Here is a 20,232-nt window from a genome sequence, read left to right on the forward strand (position 1 = left end):
ATTTTGTTGTGGATGCGCTAACAGTGATGGGTGACTGGTGGATTTTGTGTATCACCTAAAAAAGGAAAGTTCACTAGTTGAATCGTGCAGGTATTTTGTTCAACTTGTATATGTCTTCACTTTGTAATTTTATATTTATTTCCCAGCCGTGTAGACCTGAGGCCCTTTCTGGTTTAGTGGCAGAGTGAAAGACACTAATGAGAATGTCTTTGGGACATAATTATGTAGATTTAAAGGAGTGATGTCGTTTTAATTATGCCCCTTAGCTAGTGCACTTGCATGTTAAACCCATTCCCCTCTCAGTGTATTTCCCTCTGAAACTGCTTTTCTCAGGCCTTAAATTACTAATCAGCTCATGGGTGTACCCAAAGGTTATGTAAGCTAAGTTGAAGACTGCCAAAGAATGTGTTTAAACTGTTAATCCAAAATACACAGGAGTTTACAGTTAGAAAAAGTGGCCCTTGGGCTTATAGTGCTCTTTGCTGATTCACAAGGAGAAATTCCAGCATCTTATGTGAGTGTGACTTTCCTCTTTCTTCCCTCCCTAAGTGAACAGACCCCTTCGGTTGTAATGTGTCAAAACAGGTAATATATCATTTCCCTTGGGTTGTTTTATTAAACCCAGTGAACTTGAAGTCAAATAATAATAATATTAATAATAATAATAATAATAATAATAATAATAATTAATAATTTATTATTTTTTCTGTAAGTTTTTATTATAATTATTTTTTACACCTTGGTTTTTTTGGCTTGTTTGCTTTCATTATAAACTTCTAGATTTAGCAGGAAAATAACTGCCTTAAAGCTATGAAATGACTTATTCACTCATGGAACAGAAGTGTGAGGCTAGCTAAGCCCTACTTTGTGAGCAGTTTTGTTTTTATTTGTCAGAAGCTAACTTAGGGAAAATCCTGGGTAAATTTTCAGGAGAAAGGCCCCCCAAAAATCGTTCAAGGCTAAATTTCCTTTCAAAGAGATGGTGAAAATATAGAATTTAGCATAGGGGTAAGTAAACTTTGTTTACAGGGAGCGATGGTAGATATTTTTGGCTTTGTGGTGCATGTCTTTCCATTACACTTACTCTGATGTTGCGTGTAGCCTGCAAACACCCACAGACAACAGCCAAACCAATGGGTGAGATGATGTTATTATGACAAAAACAGGTGATTGTCTGGATGTGACCTGTGGTCCTGGCATAGTTTGCAGGTGCTGAAGTTAGAACATAGATTCTTTAATTTTTTTTTCTTTATTCATTTTCCAAACTCACATTCATCAGATACCTGATGGGTGTTTTAGCTACTTTGCATACTTTTAATCAATGATCATCACAGGGGCTTCTGAAACAGGTGGAGGAAGTACTTCTTAAAATTTTCACATTATGGAAAACTTCAAACATGTACAAATGCAAATCTGCACCTGCCAGGGTGCAGCCAACAAACCTGGGACCTGGCCATAGAGAGGAGGCTGTGACCAGAGCTGGAGGGGGTCTGGCCGGGGGTAAAAGCTCTGCTCCCACCTGACCAGGAAAACCAGCCGGTTTGGGGTCTCCATCTTTGCCTCTAAGTCCCGAGGGGACTTTCCCTGCAGTGTTGCTAATTAAAGAGAAAAATTTTAAGCACATAGTTTCTTGATGTGTCTCCATATTTGTCTTATTTATCCCTTTTCATTTTTTGTATTTTAGCTGGAGTATTTTAAGGCAAGTTCTAGACAGTGTCATGTGATACCTATACTTCAGTTTGTATCTCGAGAATATATGGACGTTTCTCTCACATAATTGTAGCACCATTATCTTACCACTTGGCAAAAGTAACAGCAATTTTTTTGGGATAACATCTAATATCTAGGGCACGTTCAAATTTGCCTAAAAATACATCTTTTTCACATCTGATTTATTTGAACCAGGATCTACACATGTTACACTTGGCTGTTGTCTCATTAATCTCTTCTAGTGATCCATCATTTACCTCCCCTTTTCTTTCTTTTTTCTTTCCTTTTTCTTTGTTTTATCAGTCTATAGCTTTTTGAAGAAATGAACCAGTTATTCTATAGAATGTTTCACATTCTGGATTTATTTGTTTGCTTCCTGTGGCATCATTTAATTTGTTACCATTTTTCCTGTAAATTGAAGTTTGCTGTAAAGACTTTCGTAAATTGTAGGTTCAACCTTTGTGGCAAGAATCCTTCATAAGCGGTACTTTGTTTTGAATCTTGTGTCTCGTTAGGAGGTGTATCGGTAGCCTGAACCTTCTTTGTAAAGTTCCTGTAACTTCCCATCTAGTGGTTTTATCCGTTGACTGTCTATTGATTTCCCAGATTAGCTGTCTTAGTTTCACTTCTACATTTATGAGCTGGAATTCTTCTGTGAAAAATGTTCCTTCTCTGTCTTGGGTATTTGCTTTATCATGAAGGCAGTATTTTTGAATCACAATTTATAGTTTGGGATCAAATCTCAAAAAAGTTGAATGAATTGCCTAAAGTCACAAACCTACTAATGTGCATAGCTCAGAATTAGACCAAAGACCACTTCTAGTTATCTCGGACGCACCGCTAATGGGAGCCAGTGGGCCTACAGCGTAACAAGTTCTTCTTGCTTCAGAAGTTCTAGAGTGAGATTTAGGGCGACTTAGGGTAATTCCTCTTTCCTCTCTTTGTTTCCCCACCCCCTAAATAAATTTAGGAAAGAGTTAGTCTTTTTACCTGATAAACTACAGAGGTATTTTCCCAGAGCAGTTGAGTGCTTGGAAATCAGATTGCTTGGATTCATATTTCTGCTGTAGATCTGTCCACTTAGCAGCTGTAACCTGATTTTTGGCAGATTTCTTAAACTTTCCACAATCTAATATCCTTGTCTGTAAAATGAGGATCCTAATAGTGTCCACCTTAAAGGACTGTTGTAGTGATTAAATGAAGTTGATGCAAAGAAAGGGCTGAGAACCGTGCCTTGCATATAATCAACACTCAGTAGCTGTCAGTTAGCTTTTTAGAGATGAAGCTGTCCCACACTTGCATTTTGAATTCTACCAGCCACCCAAACCAGATATTCAAAAACTGTAGTAACTGTTAGGAAAACAATATTATCTTGTGCTGTTGATGCTTAAAAGCAATGGTACGTCAGAATTGAGGTGGTCTCAATTATTTTGCAGACCTAAGAAATATCAACCTGAAAAATGGAAACTCTGGCTGCTGCATGTCTAGAGCAGTTGTAACTGCAGAGAAACATTGTTTTAAACTCTTACTTGCGTTAGTAGGATTATTTAGTGAATTTGTAGATAGTGGTTGAAGAGATGTATGTTATCTGAATGGTGTGCATTTTAGATATTTTATGTTTGAATTTCTTAATGTAAAGAATATTTCTTTCTGGAGTCTGAAAGCTTTTCTCTGAGCACAGTAGGAAAAGCTGTCACTTGTCATATTTTGAACAGGATGGAAAAAGCAAAATGTACACCCCCTGCTTCCATTTCCTCCTTTCTACTTTTTGGAGTTGTGGACAGCCTCACTGTGTTTAAGTTGTGTTTATAATCATATCTTAGTTGTTTGGGAGGAATTTTAAAGACTAATTTTAGAAGATCCTTTTAGCAGAGTATTTTAAATCATTTTCTCAGGCAATGGAAATCACTCTGTTTTTCAAGATGTACTGCAGTGATATCTGCTTATAACTTTATCATTGTGCATTATTTTCTTGTGATTGGTATTTTTAAGACTGGGCTGAAAGTATGTGCATGCATTTGATTTGATCATAGACTACTCCTGTTTGTTCTTAGCCATTTCTTCTGTGATTTTTTGCACAATATTATGAAAGGTTTTTCACTGTTCATTTCTTGAGTTGTCAGGTGTCTTTTGAGCCATATTGAAAAGGGACAGTTAGACTATAAGGATGTTCTCTACCTCATTCAGAGTTTCTCAGAGTACTTGAAAGTGCTTCCTGTTTGGCCACGGAGTGCAGATGGGTGCCAGGGTTCAGTTTTCTAGATGTCTGTGTAGAGATGTTTGTCCGTGACCAGTATAGTGGTTTGTTATGATGTGACAGAAATGCAGTGAGTAACTTGGTTTCATTCCTATGAAGATCCAACTGTCTTTATTGCTCTTTCCCTCATTATTTGTGTGAGCTCACATCACTCAGCCTGAAGTGGGAAGAGATAGCATGCCCAGAGCTGCAGGTCTGCAGGCCTGGGTTCATATTCTGTGAAAGAAAATGCTGTTTATCCCTGAAGCCATCTTTTCAGGACTGTCTGTTTACTTCCTGCCCCAGGATGTCTATATTTGTGAGTGAAAAACCATTATGGGAAGTTCTGAGTGAGCAGAATACAGTGGGGAGCAGCATTCATAGCTTTTTAATTTTAACAGTTTTGATTTTCAAATAAAGGAAAATATATATATAAAGTTCTATTCTTGCGAAGACACTAGGGAAATAATAGTAAAGATGGTGAGCAAGGTGTGAGGCAATGTGCAGATCAGAGAGCTCTCAGTCCTCCTGGGGCTGCTCCAGCCCCCCGTCTCTGGTGCTGACACCCCTCTCATCCACCCCCGGCCAGGCATGGGCGCCGGGAGGGACGCTGGGCTGAAGGCTGAAGGTCGCACAGCCAGCCCTTGCCTCCGCCTGGGGAGCTCTGCACCTCTGTTTTTCTCTTCTACAAAAAGAAGGACAAGAATACCTGCTGTTTTGGTGAGGATCAAAGGTTAAGTAAGCGTCTTGCAGCACAAACTCTGAAGTACAGTTGCACAGGGTCGGATTTGGGGTGAGCTGCACCAGGTGTGGGCGAGTGCGGTGATGGCTCATTGGGTTGATGAAGGTTGGCTTGGGCCGTCTCACCATCTTGCTCAAGAGAGACACCTTCCCCAAGGCTGGTCTCGTGTGTGGGGTCTGTGACCCCTAGCTTGCGTCGGCTCTGGTGAGGAGCAGCGAAGGTGTCTGCCAGGTGACCCGCACACGGCCGGCACCCGCAGGTGCTCTGAGCAGAGTGGATAAATACTCATTTTGTGCACGTCAGTCTGAAGGTAACGGAACCCTTTTGGTAGAAAGAGGATGTTGTAAATATTAACTAACACGTGGCACTGGGGGAGAGTGTCAGCTTCTAATCACTTTGTTTTTTAAGTGAATAACATTAATGAAAAATCAGTGTTGCCAAACTAAGTGAACACTATTGACTTTTCTTGCAACCAAAACATTGACGATGAAACTAAGCAAGGAAGTTCGAAGGTTAGGTTTCACTTATACTGAAAGTCTTTCCTTTCTCCCTGAATGATACCATCTGCTGTGTTCATTACTCAGACTTCTTCAAGAAAATAGAATTTGAACATAAGGTTGTAGAAGTAAAAGTATAATTGAATGAGAGAAACTTGTATGTTCAAGTTCAGTTTCTGCTTTGAGCTGTAAGGTGAATTCACAGACCTCCAGCTTTCCTGTGGTTCTCGCTCTTTGGTGGACTCCATTACATTTTAATTCTCTTTTGTGTGGATTTGTAGTATAAGCCAAATGCCTTTCTTTGATCCCTTATCAGTATTGTGGAGTGGGAGATGATTTCTTACCATTTCTGTTGTGATCACTTAATTAACAAACGTCTTTAACTTCGTCTTAGGACCCGTGAACTTGAGCACATTTCCCTACTCGCTGTCAGCAATCTTGTCCATCACAGTTCCCTGCATTCTCGGCTTTCTCCCGGGACCCGTAGACAACCTTGTTTTTCTAGCAGTGAGATAATTTTTCAGATTGTGAGTGTTCTAAAATACTTGAGTTGATTCCTTCCTGGGGATTTGCATGAAAAGGTATGAAGCAGCTTTCCAGGATGGCCTAGATAAGCAGCAAAGATTGCCTCAGCCTTTTGCCTATAAAACTGCAGTTTAGTTAGGAGGGAAATAAACCATGGTGTTTAACATATTTTCAGTAATTGGCTTAATTGCATGGTTGGAATTAAAGCATTGGAATTGTTGTTCAAAAGATAAAAATCCCTTGTCCTACATGGAAGGTCGGAGCTCGGTGCACCAATGTGATGCTTCATGTGCTGTGATTCACAGCAGCCACTTATCCTTTCAAACATCATATCTCAGGGTAGTTTGGGAGAATGTTGTGAAAATATTGTGGACATATCTGCTAGCAAAACTGATTTGCCTTTTTATTTACATAAAGCAGGTCTAATCTTACAACTAAAAAATACCTTTTGGTGTAGTTATTACTACATATATATGTATGAACAGTATGATTTAGAAAAAAATAATTGACTATGATGTCTGCTTTTCAATCTGGTGAAATAGGAGGAATAATCTAATACCTTGAAAACATTGTTACATGCCACTTAATTTTTTTGTTTTTGTTTTTAATTGAAATCTATTTGATGTACAATATTATTTAACTTACAGGTGTTTTTGTACATCATGATTCATAATTTTTATATTCATTTATAGTTATTATCAACCATTGCATATATTCCCCGCATTGTGTAATAAATAGACCCTTGCAACCCATTTCATGCCTAATTGTTTGTACCTCTTAACCCCCTCCCCCCTCCTCTACTGGTAGCCACTGCTTTGTTCTCTACATCTGTGAGTCTGTTTCTTTTTTGTTATATTTACTAGTTTGCTTTATTTTTCAGATTCCACAAATAAGTTATATCATATGTGCTGGTTAAATTTTGTATTCCAGGTTTGAAACACATTTAATTTGATTAAAAAAAAAAAAAACACTTTCAAAGCAAATGCTCTTGAGTTAGTCAGACCTGAATTCAGATCTGAGTTCCACCATGGACCAGCTGTGCAGTCTTTGTGAAGCAAGCTGCTTTATTTCTCTAAACCTCAGTCCCCTTATCTGTAAAATGGGACTGAAGCCTTTATCTTAGCATTGTTAGGACTTAAGCAAAATAAAATATGTGGGGAAAAAAAGTACCTAGACTGGAGTGAGTGCTCAATATGAGATAGCTCTTACTGTGGTTAGAAAATAACTTTTCTTTGCCAGAAAGTAAAGCACAAATGTTGGAATATGAATTCAAGATTATTGTTTGATTTGAGTTTTGGAATCACTGTTTCACGAGCGATGAGAAGATTTAGTTCACACTACATACTTAGTGAGAGAGTTTTTAGTGAGAGACTACGAGAGTGTGTAATGTTTCTTAACATTCAGGTTATAAAACTGAAGAGTAATTTTAATCAAAACTACTATCAAGCTGGCATCATTCCTGTAATTATTTTGCCCCCAAGATGTTTACATTGATAATTTACATGGAGAACTTTTATTGGAAAAGAAAATCTCTTTGATTTCCATAATGATAAAGCAGTAAAGAATGCTGGTCTAGTTCTCGTGTATTGAGGTATCAAAAACCCAGATCAAAGACACATGAAAAGCATTTTCTTTTCTTCTTCTTCTTCTTCTTCTTTTTTTTTTTTTTACCTTTTAGTCATTTCCCTTTAGAACACCTGTCTTCCTGTCAGAAGATTTTGCATAAACTTAGACTGTTATTGTATTATTGAGTTTTAAGGTGGCAAGATTAGAAGTGACATATCTTTTTTTTTTTAATTGAAGTATAGTCAGTTATAATGTGTCAGTTTCTGGTGCACAGCATCATGTCCCAGGCATGCATATACATACATACATACATTCGTTTTCATATTTCTTCCTTAAATTATTATCGAAGTGATAGTTCCTCCATATCAATTAGGTAATAAATAAGAGTTATGGATCCTCCCCACCCCCATGATCTCCTTACCCTATTATTAGACAGAGCAAACAGCAGTGAATACATTCTTTTCTTAAGTGAGAAACACAATGAAAGTCAGCTCACAAAACCAAAAATTGTTTGTGAGATATCTGGCAAGTTTGGCAAATCCCACTTGTGATTAACTGGGGTCATAGTTCCTAAAGGCCTACAATTGTAACCCTGCCTCCTTAGGGGAGGGTGACAGTGGGTCAGGCAGGTCACCTCTGTGAGTCGCAGAGCCCTCTGGAGTTCACAAGTCACCTGTGTGCTTAACCTCCAGCCACCGCGGCCCCTCCCTCTGGCCCCTCCTGCCTGTGTGACCTTCCTGGCTCACCCTGTATCTGCTGACACCTCTCTGGGTGTGTCTTATCATGGATGCATATGCATCTCTAACTAGAATTTTTAAAATCCAGATTTTCTTTTGCCTTTTGTTTCCTGCCTTCTTCCTCCAGTGTCCAGTATAGGACGCTCCAGTCTATTTCTTTAAGGAAAAAAGTTTAATTAATGAACAGGATGCTGTCAGTGTGGTATAGCAAAATGCAGAGAAAAGACAGGTTAAAGCTGCTCTTAACTTCTCTCTGTTCAATCCCCAGTTGGGTGGAATTGTGCTGAGCAGCAGGCAAAGCTGTGGCAGTGGAAATTACTTGTTTCAATATTGAATGAATGCTCAGCTGAGAGAGACAAGTTTTAGGGCTGTTTATTTCCCTTTGTGGAATTAAGGTGGCTTTCCTTTGCACAGTGTGTCTCCTCAATTTAGGAGCCAAACAGCCTGTGCCTGTTGGTCAGGTCCGCTTAATTCTGCAGCCTTGGCAGATGTGATGTTTTCATAACAGAAGGGAAGGGTAGGCAGCAATCCTCAGAGCCTTTAAGGAATTCAGATTTGACCATTTGTTACCCAATTATATGCGATTTTGTGTGCAGACCTATGGAATTTAATTTGTAACTTTTGAAGGCCCTCACTCTGCAGGATAGTGGGTGAAAAGTGGAGAGATGGAAAGAAGCAGAAGCCCCTGCCATCACAATTCACCATCTGCATTGGATTTGATGCAGCTAAGGAAGGGAAACCTAAACCATGTGATGGGGTATGTGTGTAGCCCAGCACAGACCAGCATGTGTTGTGAAACATGAGCCATTTAGTCTTAGAAGACAAAGCACATGCTGTTTTCCACCATGGCTGATCCAAACTGCATTCCCACCAGCAGTGTAGGAGGGTTCCCTTTTCTCCACAGCCTCTCCAGCATTTGTCATTTGTGGACTTTTGAATGATGGATGTTCTGACTGGTGTGAGGTGATACCTCACTGTGGTTTTGATTTGCATTTCTCTGATAATTAGTGATACTGAGCATTTTTCATGTGCCTATTGATCATTTGTATTTCTTCCTTGGAGAATTGCTTGTTTAGGTCTTCCAGCCATTTTTGAATTGGGTTGTTTGCTTTTTTTCTTATTAAGTTGTGTGAGCTGCTTATATATTCTGGAGATCAAGCCTTTAAAAGACTAGGAATAGACTTACCATATGACCCAATAATCCCGTTCCTGGGCATATATCCAGACCCTACTTCAAAAAGACACCTGCACCCTAATGTTCATAGCAGCACTAGTTACAATAGCCAAGATATGAAAACAGCCTAAATGTCCATCGACAGATGACTGGATAAAGAAGATGTGGTATATTTATACAATGGAATACTACTCAGCCATAAAAAATGACTGCATAACGCCATTTGCAGCAACATGGATGTTCCTGGAGAATGTCATTCTAAGTGAAGTGAGCCAGAAAGAGAAAGAAAAATACCATATGACATCACTCATACCATGATATGGGAATCTAAAAAAAAAGAAAGGAAGGAAGGAAGAAAGAAAAAGATAAATGAACATAAATGCAAAACAGAAACAGACTCATAGATGTAGAATATAAGCTTGTGGTTACTGAGGGGGAGGGGGATGGGAAGGGACAGACTGAGAGTTTGAAATTTTACTGACAGGCATATGTAGAATAGATAAACAAGATTATATTGTATAGCACAGGGAAGTGTATATAAGACCTTGTGGTAGCTCACAGTGAAAAAGAATGCGACAATGAACATATGTATGTTCATGTACAACTGAAAAACTGTGCTCTACACTGGAAATTGACACAACATTGTAAATTGACTATAACTTAAAAAAAAAACCACATTCTTCTGCATTGATATCACTCATCTGATGTTGCAGCTGCTTGGTGACAGCTTTCTCATTATCAGCTATTTAAATTTCAGAAGTGATACTGTGCCTTTATTTCTTTAGAAACAAATTAAGTGCACCAACCTGATTTGGGGATTATTAGCATTCAGCAAATCACTCCTTAGAGCCATGCATCAAAATATTATTATTCCTGTAATTTTACATGTGTTAACCCTCCTCATTACTGTTCTGCTCATTTGCGTGCTGCATATATAGAACCCTAGGAGCAGTTTTCGGATTTTAAAGAAAATTGATCTGTGTAGTATGTGGCTAGCAGACTTGGGATCCTAACAGTTGTCACATCAGAGCACCAGGCTTCAATGTTCACAGCTGTCTACAGCTTAATTTTTTTGGTTATTACTCTTGTTATTTAAATCATCAAGTCTGGATTAATGTTTGCTAAGAGTTCTTAGTTCAGGGATTGCTTTTCTTTATAAAGCAGAAATGGAAATAATTTCCAGTAAATGTTGAATTTATGACACGAGAAACTGAGAAAGATAGCTATGCAAGAAATTTTTTTATAGCAGTATGCTAATTTAAGGCATTATTTGTATATATATTTTAAAGATCATAAATGGAAGTGAGTGTGTGTGAGTGTGTGTGTGTGTGTGTGTGCACGCGCGTGTGTGTGTGTGTGTATTTCAAGAGGAAAATGTTTCACATGATAACCTACGTAGGTAAATATCCAGGCAAAAGCAATGCAGTTTTTTTTTCCCTCAAAGTTTCTAAATGTGACATAGCATAGAAAAAAAGTTAAGAGAGGAAGATCCCTTAATAATTAATTGCCTGAGGGGCATGCCTGTCTATCTACATGTTTAATATTTCTGTATGGTTGGTGACAGAGACAGGTTGTAATGAAGTGAACAGAAAAGTGAACATGGCCACTTCGATTTTATTTCTGTACTCTTGCTCTGGTTTTGGAGAATTAATCCTCTTGTTAGTTCTTTTACTATAAAATAGTGATTATGGTACTGAGAAGGACATTGCAAATTATTCAAAGCCAACTGCTTATAGAACTTACAAGTGGCTGTCTTTGAACTTTCTAGTAATTACTTATAGGAAATACCAGGGAAAGGTTATTAGTGATATCAATAAATGTTTACTCAGGGCCTTTAAGGCACCAGGCAGGAGCAGGGAGCCCAAGATCCTAGAGGTCTGCAGGTCAGCAGGGACAGCCTCGGCTCCCCCACCATGCTGTCTGCCACCCTTTTTCTAGAAAGATGGCGATTTTCCTAGCTCACGCCCAGAAGAGAGACTGAAGTGAAAAGTCATTCATTTGATAAGTATTAGATGGAACAATAAGGCCAGAGGATCGTGAAGGTGTGACCTCGCCCGATGGCTCTCTCCCTCTCCGTTTGTGTCTGTCAAGATAGCAGAGCCAGTCAGTGACAGTCAGTTCTCTAGCCCCAGATGGTGATTTTTATCTGTTGAGATTTAACGTGTGCCCAGTCATGACAGTGGAGCCTGGGAGACCACTGAACACCGCTGGGATGCACTTGCCCTTCCTGCTGCTTGGGGACAGGCGGTTCTGGGTCCGGCGCTACACAGGGCAGGCAGCTGAGATGTGTTGGGTCTGGCAAGTGGGCCCAGGAGAGGGGGCCACAGCCAGACCGCAGTTTCAGACGTGCTGCCGGGGAAGTCCTTACTTGGGGTCCGTCATGGAATACAGTGAGTTAAGTGCTTCTATGTACTTCAGTAATACAGTGGAAATACATGAACTGGTAATCACCAAGTGGCTTGAAAATTCACTCTTGATAGGTGAGAATTGTATGTAAGATACAGATACAGTAGTTTTCATATTCACAGTTTGACATAAGCTGCCTGCCTTCTGGTTTGGCTTTTTTCTTCCTTGATTAAGGTACTGTGGGCTTCACAATCTTATTTTGAACAAAGCTCAAAACATTCTGTTTTGGAATGTGGCAAGCTACCCAAGTTCACCTCGGCTCAGCAGGCCGGGGCCTCCCAGCTGCCCTGCGGACGGGACCGCGTGTGCTGCGAGGCCTCACTCACACGTGCATCTCCAAGTTCTGGTCCCGTGAGTGGATGTGTGAGATTGCTGGGCTATTTAAAGCATCTTCTAACACTTGAAAATATGTGCTTTAAAAAGTTGATGGAATTGGGGAAAAATGATGTATTTTCCTGTTTTGTCTTGGCCTTTTCTGTTAGCACGTCCCTGGTGAGTAGTTCATTGGAAAGAACAGCACAGCAAAATAAATTCAGTTTCTTAATGAGATAGCACATCTGAGTTAGAAGCAAACAGATAACCTGAAGCCATGCAGTAAGTTTACACAGCCTTCCCTTGGCAGGGCCATCTTCCTGCATTGCTGAAAACACAATCCATCAATAATTCAGTGGAGTTACATTTGGTTATAAGAAGGCAGCCAGTTGGGTTTGAGACTTTCATTCCGATCCTTTGTAATAATTCACAGGATGGAGTAACCTATCATTACCGTGGCTTGTGTCACACGTCAGTAAAGGGCCAAGAGGGACGTATTTCTCGTCCGCGGTGAACGTTTTATTATTTCTCTGACACTTCCCTTGACTTGGATATGCTGCTGCTTTGTCTTAAATAACACTTGTATGTTGCTTGTGTACGTAAACAGTGTAATGGGACCAGGGTAAAAACCCACTAAAATAAATACGAAAATTCACTTGAGTTTTCTGAGCTAGAGACCTTTTAATTGTTTAAGAAAACGCCTGTGCCTGTTAGAGGTGAATGACCCTCCTTTCTGGTACTTGGGGCTGGGAGGCGTACGGTTCTGTATAGTAATCTGTAGGGTTCTGCAAGGTTTGCTAGACGTTACAGTAAATTAAAAGGGCTTTACTTATTAGTAACACGGTCGAAACCCTTTTTTGTTTCCCTAATACCACATACTTTAAGGAAATTGAAAATTAACGCTAAGTTCTAAGAAGAGCTTCAGCTGTTGTCGACACTTAAAATTTTTTCTCTAGTTTCCGAAGAGGTCACTGTGCTTCTTGGGGGGATAAATGCATTTTCGTGTGTTTATCATAAAGTGATAGAAAGAACACGGACGTTGAGCAAGTGATAAAGTGGCTTCAGTCCCGACACAACATTGTACTGTGTGCGTTTGTACGTTCCACTTAATCGTTCCAGGCCTCAACTTTCCAGGCTGTAAGATAGAGATAACCACACCAGTTCTGCAGGGTTGTTGTGAGAATCAAATGTGACAGCCTGTTTTCACCTAGTCCTTTGCCTGATATATAGACTTTTTATTTTGAAGAAATGTTAGACTTAACAGAAGAATTGTAAAAATGGTACCAGGAGTTCCCTGTGGCACTCAGCCTCCCCAATAATTACTACACAGGTATCAAAATCAGCACATTAATGCTGGTGCAGTACCATTGATGGAGACTTGATCCAGATGTCACTGGTTTCTCACAGTTGTCCCTCTGCTGTTCGAGGTTCCACCCAGCGTTGCATCTGGGACAGTTTCTGTCTTTCCTTGTCTTTCATGACCTTAGTACTTTTGAAAGGAACTGGTCAGCTTTTCATAGATTGTCTCTCACTTTGGGTTTATTCACTGCTTTCTCAGGATTAGATGGAGGTTGTCTGTTTTTGGCAGGAACACCCTCCTGACCGCATCGTGTCAAGGGGTGTGTGATGCCCACGTAACTTACCACTGGTGGTGTCAGCCATGACCGCTGTGTTCAGGTGCTGTCTGTGGGGCCTCTCCCCTGCGGGGTTCCCCTTTTCCTCTCAGAGTGTCTTGGGGGAGGCATTTTAGACTGTGCACGTATCCTGTGCCCCCACTGATTTTAGCATCCCTGGTGGACTTTGCCTGCAACTATTATTTTATGATGCTCTGATGGTTATTTTCTTTTTCTCTGTCCTCCATTTATCAGTTTCAATTTTTCTTTAAGGAAAAGCTGCCCTTTCTTCCCCTGTTTACTTATTTATTCAGTAATTTGTAACACTGTGTGCCCATGGCTACTCGATGAATTATACATTTCATTCTGTGGGTTATAATTCAGTGCTGTTGCTGTTAGTTTTATTGCTCAAGTGGTCCAGCTCTGGCCATTGGGAGACCCCTCAGGCCGGTTCCCAGGCCCTCGCCAGGACTGCATCCTCTTTCTGAGTACATCCTCTCTAGCACCACAGGATGCTCTGGGCACCTGTCGTGTTTTTCCCTGCCTTGGTCCTGGAATCACCCAGTTCCCCAAAAGGCCTTGTAAACTCCCTTGAAAAATAAATTAGCCATCTGTCACTCAAAATACATTATTCTAACCCTTGATGTGATATTTTGCGTATTTCTCTTTTGGTCTCCGAATGCAGTCTTAGGGAATTGAGTCTCGGCCAGTGGGAATGACTGCTTCCCAGCCTCTAGAAGAGAAACAGAACACCTGCCTGCAACAGGCACCTACTTTTTGTCCCCAAAATTGTCAGGGAACAGTCTGGCTAGTCACTGGAAATTAAAACTTGATCGTATACCCTTTGTTCTTTCAGGGCTCAATGCATTCTGTCATTCATTGCTACCTTTTAAAGTCTAGTGTGGTTTCCTTTCATTCATCTGTTTTGTAGCCACACTTAGATGACTAGAAAATGATGTACTGTCTACTAAGTGAAATATCTACTTCTGTTATTATGACTCTGGGAAAATCAAGTTCTCCTTTTAGCCGTTACTTTGTAAAGTTCTTTTGGAGCTAATTATGATGGAAGTGAGAGTGTACTAGAGATCTTGTCTGTTTTGTAGAGTCTGGCTCATTTTGGACATTGATAGGAAAATATATATTTTAATATGCTGTGAGTCACCACTAGGGGGGCTCCTGGGTAGCCAGTTACCCACTTGCTCTTTATTCTGGATTTCCTGAGGCGGAAGGATTGAAAGCAAAGGTGGAGAGAGGAAAGCCAGCAAGTGGGATCAAAAAGAAAACTGGAGTGGCCATGTTAATATTGTACAAAATGGAGTGCAAGAAAAAAGGAACTTAACAGGAAAAACAGTTAAATTTGTATATGTTGATAAACTACACCTTTTATCTACCAGGAATATATGACAATTCTGGACCTTTGTGTACTCAGAAAGATATCACATAACTATTATTAATATATATGTAAATGTTTAAGGGTTTATTATGAGAAATAATTAGCTAGTTCCTAACATTTGTAAGATTTGGAAGATATATTTTTCCAATAATCCTGGTAACTCTTCGAAACCTTAGATTTATTGCACATTATATACACACACACATACACACACTAGATTATGAGTAGATTTTTTTTTTGGCAGGGGCAAGTAATCAGGTTTATTTATTTTTTAGAGGAGGCACTGGGGATTGAACCCAGGCCCTCATGCATACTAAGCACGTGCTCTACCACTGAGCTATACCTTCCCCCCAAGTGAGTAGTATCTTGAGACATCTTTTTAATGATAAAGCTAGAGCTTTAAAATTCCATAACAGAAGTTCAGTTCTAGGAAATATGAATACTGTGGATGAAAATACTCAGATGAGGTAATCAAGAAAAGCAGAATATAAAAAAAATTGGCAAAAACCAAATGTAGGAAGTGAGTGAACAGGATGAAACAAATCTAGCAGAAGTTGAATTAATGTACATTTATTGCTACTTCAAAAAGTTGGTAAGAATCAGCACTCTGCCTGGGGAGACGAAGGAGCCCTGCCCTGGGGGGTGCAGCCCCATATCAGCTCGCACCCTGCGTGCCGGCCCGGGTGGTATTTGAGGCCTTTTCTCTGTGCCCGGGGTGGAAAACCCAGCACAGCCCCTGCTAGAAGGCCCGACGGCAGGCTGCCTCCTCTGCTTCTCAGGGTGTCAGGCCTGGCCTTTAGCTACAGTGAGATGGAGATAAATGGGCCGCCTTTGAAGGGCTACTAAGTTTAGTCTTTTGGGCTCTGAGTCCGTGATTCAGGAAGTGCTTTTGTTTCAGAGAAGGAAGGGTTGCCTGTGGTTCCTGCCTTTGAACGTGTGATCTGAACACATCTCCCATCACTGCTGTGGCAGCCGCGTGCATAGCAGTGAGCAGTGCAGACTTTCTGGAGCCAGTGTTCTGGGCAGGATGCTGAGATTCCATCCGAGCCTGTCCCGTCTGAGTGCCGGGCACACCAGCTGAACAGAGGGCCAAGTGACCCACTGCACAGCTCCCCCCGCCTGGCCGGTGTCTTCTTGGGGTTGGCTCGTGGAGGCCTCTGTTTAAATCGTGTGAGGCTCACCCTGGCTCCAGCTCCAAAATTCTGACTGATCAGGAAGGTACACTTGCTCAAGCTCCTGACCAAGTTGCCAGGGAGGGGCGCCCCCTCTCCTCTTCCCTGGGCTTGCCCTCCAGTTCCCCAGCATGCCCCAGATAGGGTGTCAGAGGGGAGGCCTGTCAAGAGTGCCCGGTAATTTGAAAACAGATGAAACACTATTTAGTGTTTTTTCATTTCTGATGTTTAACTTCAAATTTACCATTGTTAGTGGTTCTAAAATTCTGGCAAATTAGGAAGTAAATGAATGCTCCTTGAGTGTCTTGATGGAGTTACCATTTCTTTGAGAGGAGACAGTTTTCCCCGCTATTCAAGACATCTTTTTTCACCCGGACTCAGTGTGACTGTCAGATGTCGCTGTGCAGTTGAGTGACAGTGGGGAAGCAGCCTGCAGGGGAATGTCTGCTGTGGATAACTGACATCTCCTGCATTTTTTTTTTATTCCCTCCACTTATAATTTTGTAGTAGTTTCCTGAAAGTAGAAGATTAAGAATTTTAACTCTATCTCTTTTCCACCAAGTAATCCAAATAACTATTCACTTGCCCTCTTGAAACCTTAGTTTGCACGGTTACGACATAGGGGTACCTAACTTCCATACCTTACAAGTAGTGAAGAGACTAAGAAGAACCACTGTGTCACTGCTGGGGACCTGTGGAAAGGAAGCCTTTATTACTGAAATGTCATCAAGCATTGCTTTGGTTTCTATTGCTAATAACAGGGCACAGTTGTCCTAAATTGCCTGTTAGGAATTTAGAAATGATGTTCTTCATTTCATAGCTGCAGATAGAATGATGGAGACATCCCCGGGGCACAGAAGACCCTCAAGTCTTGTTTTCTGAGTCTGTTTAGGGGCAGTCCCTATAGCAGAGCATGAGGAAGATGAACCCAGTAGCACCGCACCTCCAGCATCCTCGGGGGACTCGGGCAGGGTTCTGACAGAGCCACCGCTAATCTTTCTTTTTTGCTCTCTTGGCTTCCCTGAAAGTGGTCTACTTGATCAACTACCTTATAAAACTACATGGGATCATTTCATTTCATACTATTTTCTGTGGATTTCTAGCATTTCACTGTTTTTCCATTTTCTAAGAAAGCAGTGACTCAGAATTTTCACTTGACCCCGCCTCAAGGAGGAATTCGAAGGAAGGACGCTCTGCCTGTCCTGGGGTCTAGAACTGAAAATGTTCTCCGTGGCTTCAGGGGAAGGGATCAGGCTGTGAAGATGGAGAATTCACGTCCTGCTTTCCCAGATGAAACCATAGGCGAGGAATGGAACCTCCAGGGAGACTGGCCAAAGACAGACTAAAACGAACAGAGGTTCACTGACTCTTTCATCACCCATACACCCGGGATGCCCAGGGATGAGTAAGCAAAGGGGTGGTTTCAGTTTGGGCTCAGATGCTAAATAAAGGAAAAGGAGTCTGGGGCTTCTGGGCCTGGGGAGGCAAGTGTGGGAAACTGACAAGGAAAAGCATAGTAAACCTGGGTTATTTAGGGAGGTTCATCAAGAAGATTAAAGCCCACTTTCTCCATTTCTTAAGAGTTGTTGAGAGTCCTCCTTTTTCAGGAGGGAGACACCTTGGAAAACTTGTTGGCTGTTTTTAGAGTTTTTCCTACAACAGTTTCTCAGTGGCCTTTAACTCAAAATAACCCATCTGCCCAGAAGGCTTACTTTGGTGCGGTGTGCCATGGTCCCCCTAGACTCTTCTGGTGGGTGATCCACACTCTTTCAAGTGAACTCCCAGGAGTACTTAGAGATATACTTGAATAAAACGTGGAACTTACTTTTAAAATTTCACCTTTCAAACACGGCACAAACTAGTGTATGCAAGTTTTATACAAATACTTGTAGCAAATAATCATAATATATACTTAGCATTTTACAGTTTACAAAGTGCTTTTGCACAAGAGTGAAGGACAGGGCTCATGATTACAGTATGAAAAAGGGAAAAAAGAGACCGAGGTAATTTGTAATTGTCTAACGTTCCTCCAGTCGGTGGCAGGGCTAGAACCAAAGCCTGAGTTCTCTCTCTAACACCTTTGCCGCCTCACCACCTGCTGAGTTCTCACCAATGAGAAGTGAACAAACTTACAGAGCAGAAGAAATATTTAGCACACCCTAGGAGGTAGTTTACTGAATTAAAGTAACAGCAACAGTACCTTCCAGCTGCGTTACAAACATCAGCTTGCTTAGCCGATTTAAGGCCCTCTAAGAGTTAGAGGGAGTAACTAGACTTCAGGTTTTTCTGATGAGGAAGTTGGAGGCAAAATGCAGATGTAATTTAAGGAATATTAAACAATGCGCCGGGGCTGACCCACTAGTTACTAGTGCTGGCTACAAACCGTCGCCCACCATCTGCTCCTACAACCAGGAAGTCGCAGTGCCGGAGGGTCCCCTTTCTCCATACCCTCTCCAGTGTTTATTACTTGTAGACCTTTTGATGATGACCATTCTGGCTGGTGTGAGGTGATACCTCCTTGTAGTTCTGATTTGCACGTCTCTGCTAATCAGCGATGCTGAGCATCTTTTCATGTGCTTGTTGGCCATCTGGATGGCTTCTTTGGGGAAATGTCTATTTAGGTCTTCTGGCCATTTTTGGATTGGGTTATTTGCCTTTTTGGTATTGGTAACTCTGAAGTATATTCGATTCAAAGCTTATTCGGTGCTTGATGCTGTGCCCAGTGCTTTGTGAAGATGAGCTCTTGGCTTACCCCCACACCAACCCCACGTGTTAGGCATCACTCCTTTGTACGTGCTGTATAAGGGAACTGTTATAGAGAGGTTGAGTCACCTGTCCAAAGTCACACAGCCAGCATGTGGTAGCGACAAGATTGAAACTCAGGTATCTGACTTAAAGCCCTTGTCTTAACTATTAGCCTTGGTCTCTAGGCTCCTTCAGTGTGTTATTTGCTTAGAATATGTGTGATATTTCAGTGACCTCACTGAGTTAAACTGTGGTTAAAGTTAAGAGTTAAAGTATTTGGAATCTGTAGGTGACTGATGGCAAAATTCATTTTACAGATCATAGTTAGTTGAGTAGTTTAGAAAGTAAGCATTTAAAAATGGGCTACTATGTATTCAGTGCCTATACCATGCCTTCTGGTTGTCAGCATTGTTAAGTAAAACTTTAGGGAAGTCGCACAAGAAGGGACAGTCTAAAGCTGAAGGACAGTCAGCAAGAATGGGTGTCGGCAGAGGTCGTGGGGTGATTGCACAGCCTCTCCCCATCCAGGTCCCTTTACCTGTGTGGGCCTGCTGCTGAGCTGTGAGTTCCTGTGGGCATTTATGATGATGAAACTTCTTGGATTCCGGGCATTGAAGGAGGTCCCCTGGACTTGGCAGACCCTCCCTCCGGGTGTTTTTAAATGTGTAAGTTTGGGTTCTGAATCCGTGTTAGGAAACAGCTCACCAAAAAGGGATAGAAAATGTCTTTGTCAAAACCTGTCGTATCTTTACCCTGTTCTCTGTCCCTGTGTACGTGGCTGCTTGGCTGGTGTAGGTCAAGGAGAGTTTCCTTTTTGGAATTCAGTCTCTGAAGGGTACCTGGTGGTCACCATCCTCACACTGCCATGCAAGCTGAGCCTGGCTGATGACTGGTGGTGTTTGTTGTTTTGACAGTAGGACTGATGTTTGGTCTTGGGGCCCTTCGTGGCAGGAAAGACTTTCTTCTGAGGAAGACCAGGCACTGCTCTTGGCAGTTAGAGGCTTACAGCATGGTCTCTGAGTCCATGTACTCGTGGTTTCTGAGTAGATTAGGTATAAACACTTCTCAGCATGTGACAGGATGAGATCCCTAGGCCATGGGTGGGACTAGGATGGAAGGCAGGGGCATCAGAGGGACTCTGAATGAGACGGGGCAGGGGCACAGTGAAGCTGTGCTGCCGCATCATTTAACTTGAGTTCCAGGGAAACATGGCCCAGCAAAGAATTTGCTGGTGTCTTTGGCAGTAAAACGGATTGCAGTGCCACAGCTGGGCTGTCAGGACCAACTTGGGAGGGTGCCAGCTTGCACTCCTCCACCTTCAGACCATTTCCCATCCCCGGGTGGAGTGGGATGGAGGCTCCAAGATGGAAGAGTGTGTTTTCCATTTGGTTCTCACCACCTCTT

At 41.5% G+C, this 20,232-nt stretch overlaps 1 non-coding gene and 1 pseudogene across 1 annotated transcript; one reads left to right on the top strand and one right to left on the bottom strand.

Moving 5' to 3' along the window:
* The window catches only part of LOC140690475 (DNA primase large subunit-like), a 95,958-nt pseudogene that overhangs the window by 39,716 nt on the left and 36,010 nt on the right, over positions 1 to 20,232 (top strand).
* Positions 15,187 to 15,259, bottom strand: TRNAT-AGU (transfer RNA threonine (anticodon AGU)). The gene has a single exon. It is a non-coding gene; the product is annotated as a tRNA-Thr (tRNA).

This window comes from Vicugna pacos, chromosome 30 (assembly GCF_048564905.1).
Source record: "Vicugna pacos chromosome 30, VicPac4, whole genome shotgun sequence".
NCBI classification, from domain to species: Eukaryota; Metazoa; Chordata; class Mammalia; order Artiodactyla; family Camelidae; genus Vicugna; species Vicugna pacos.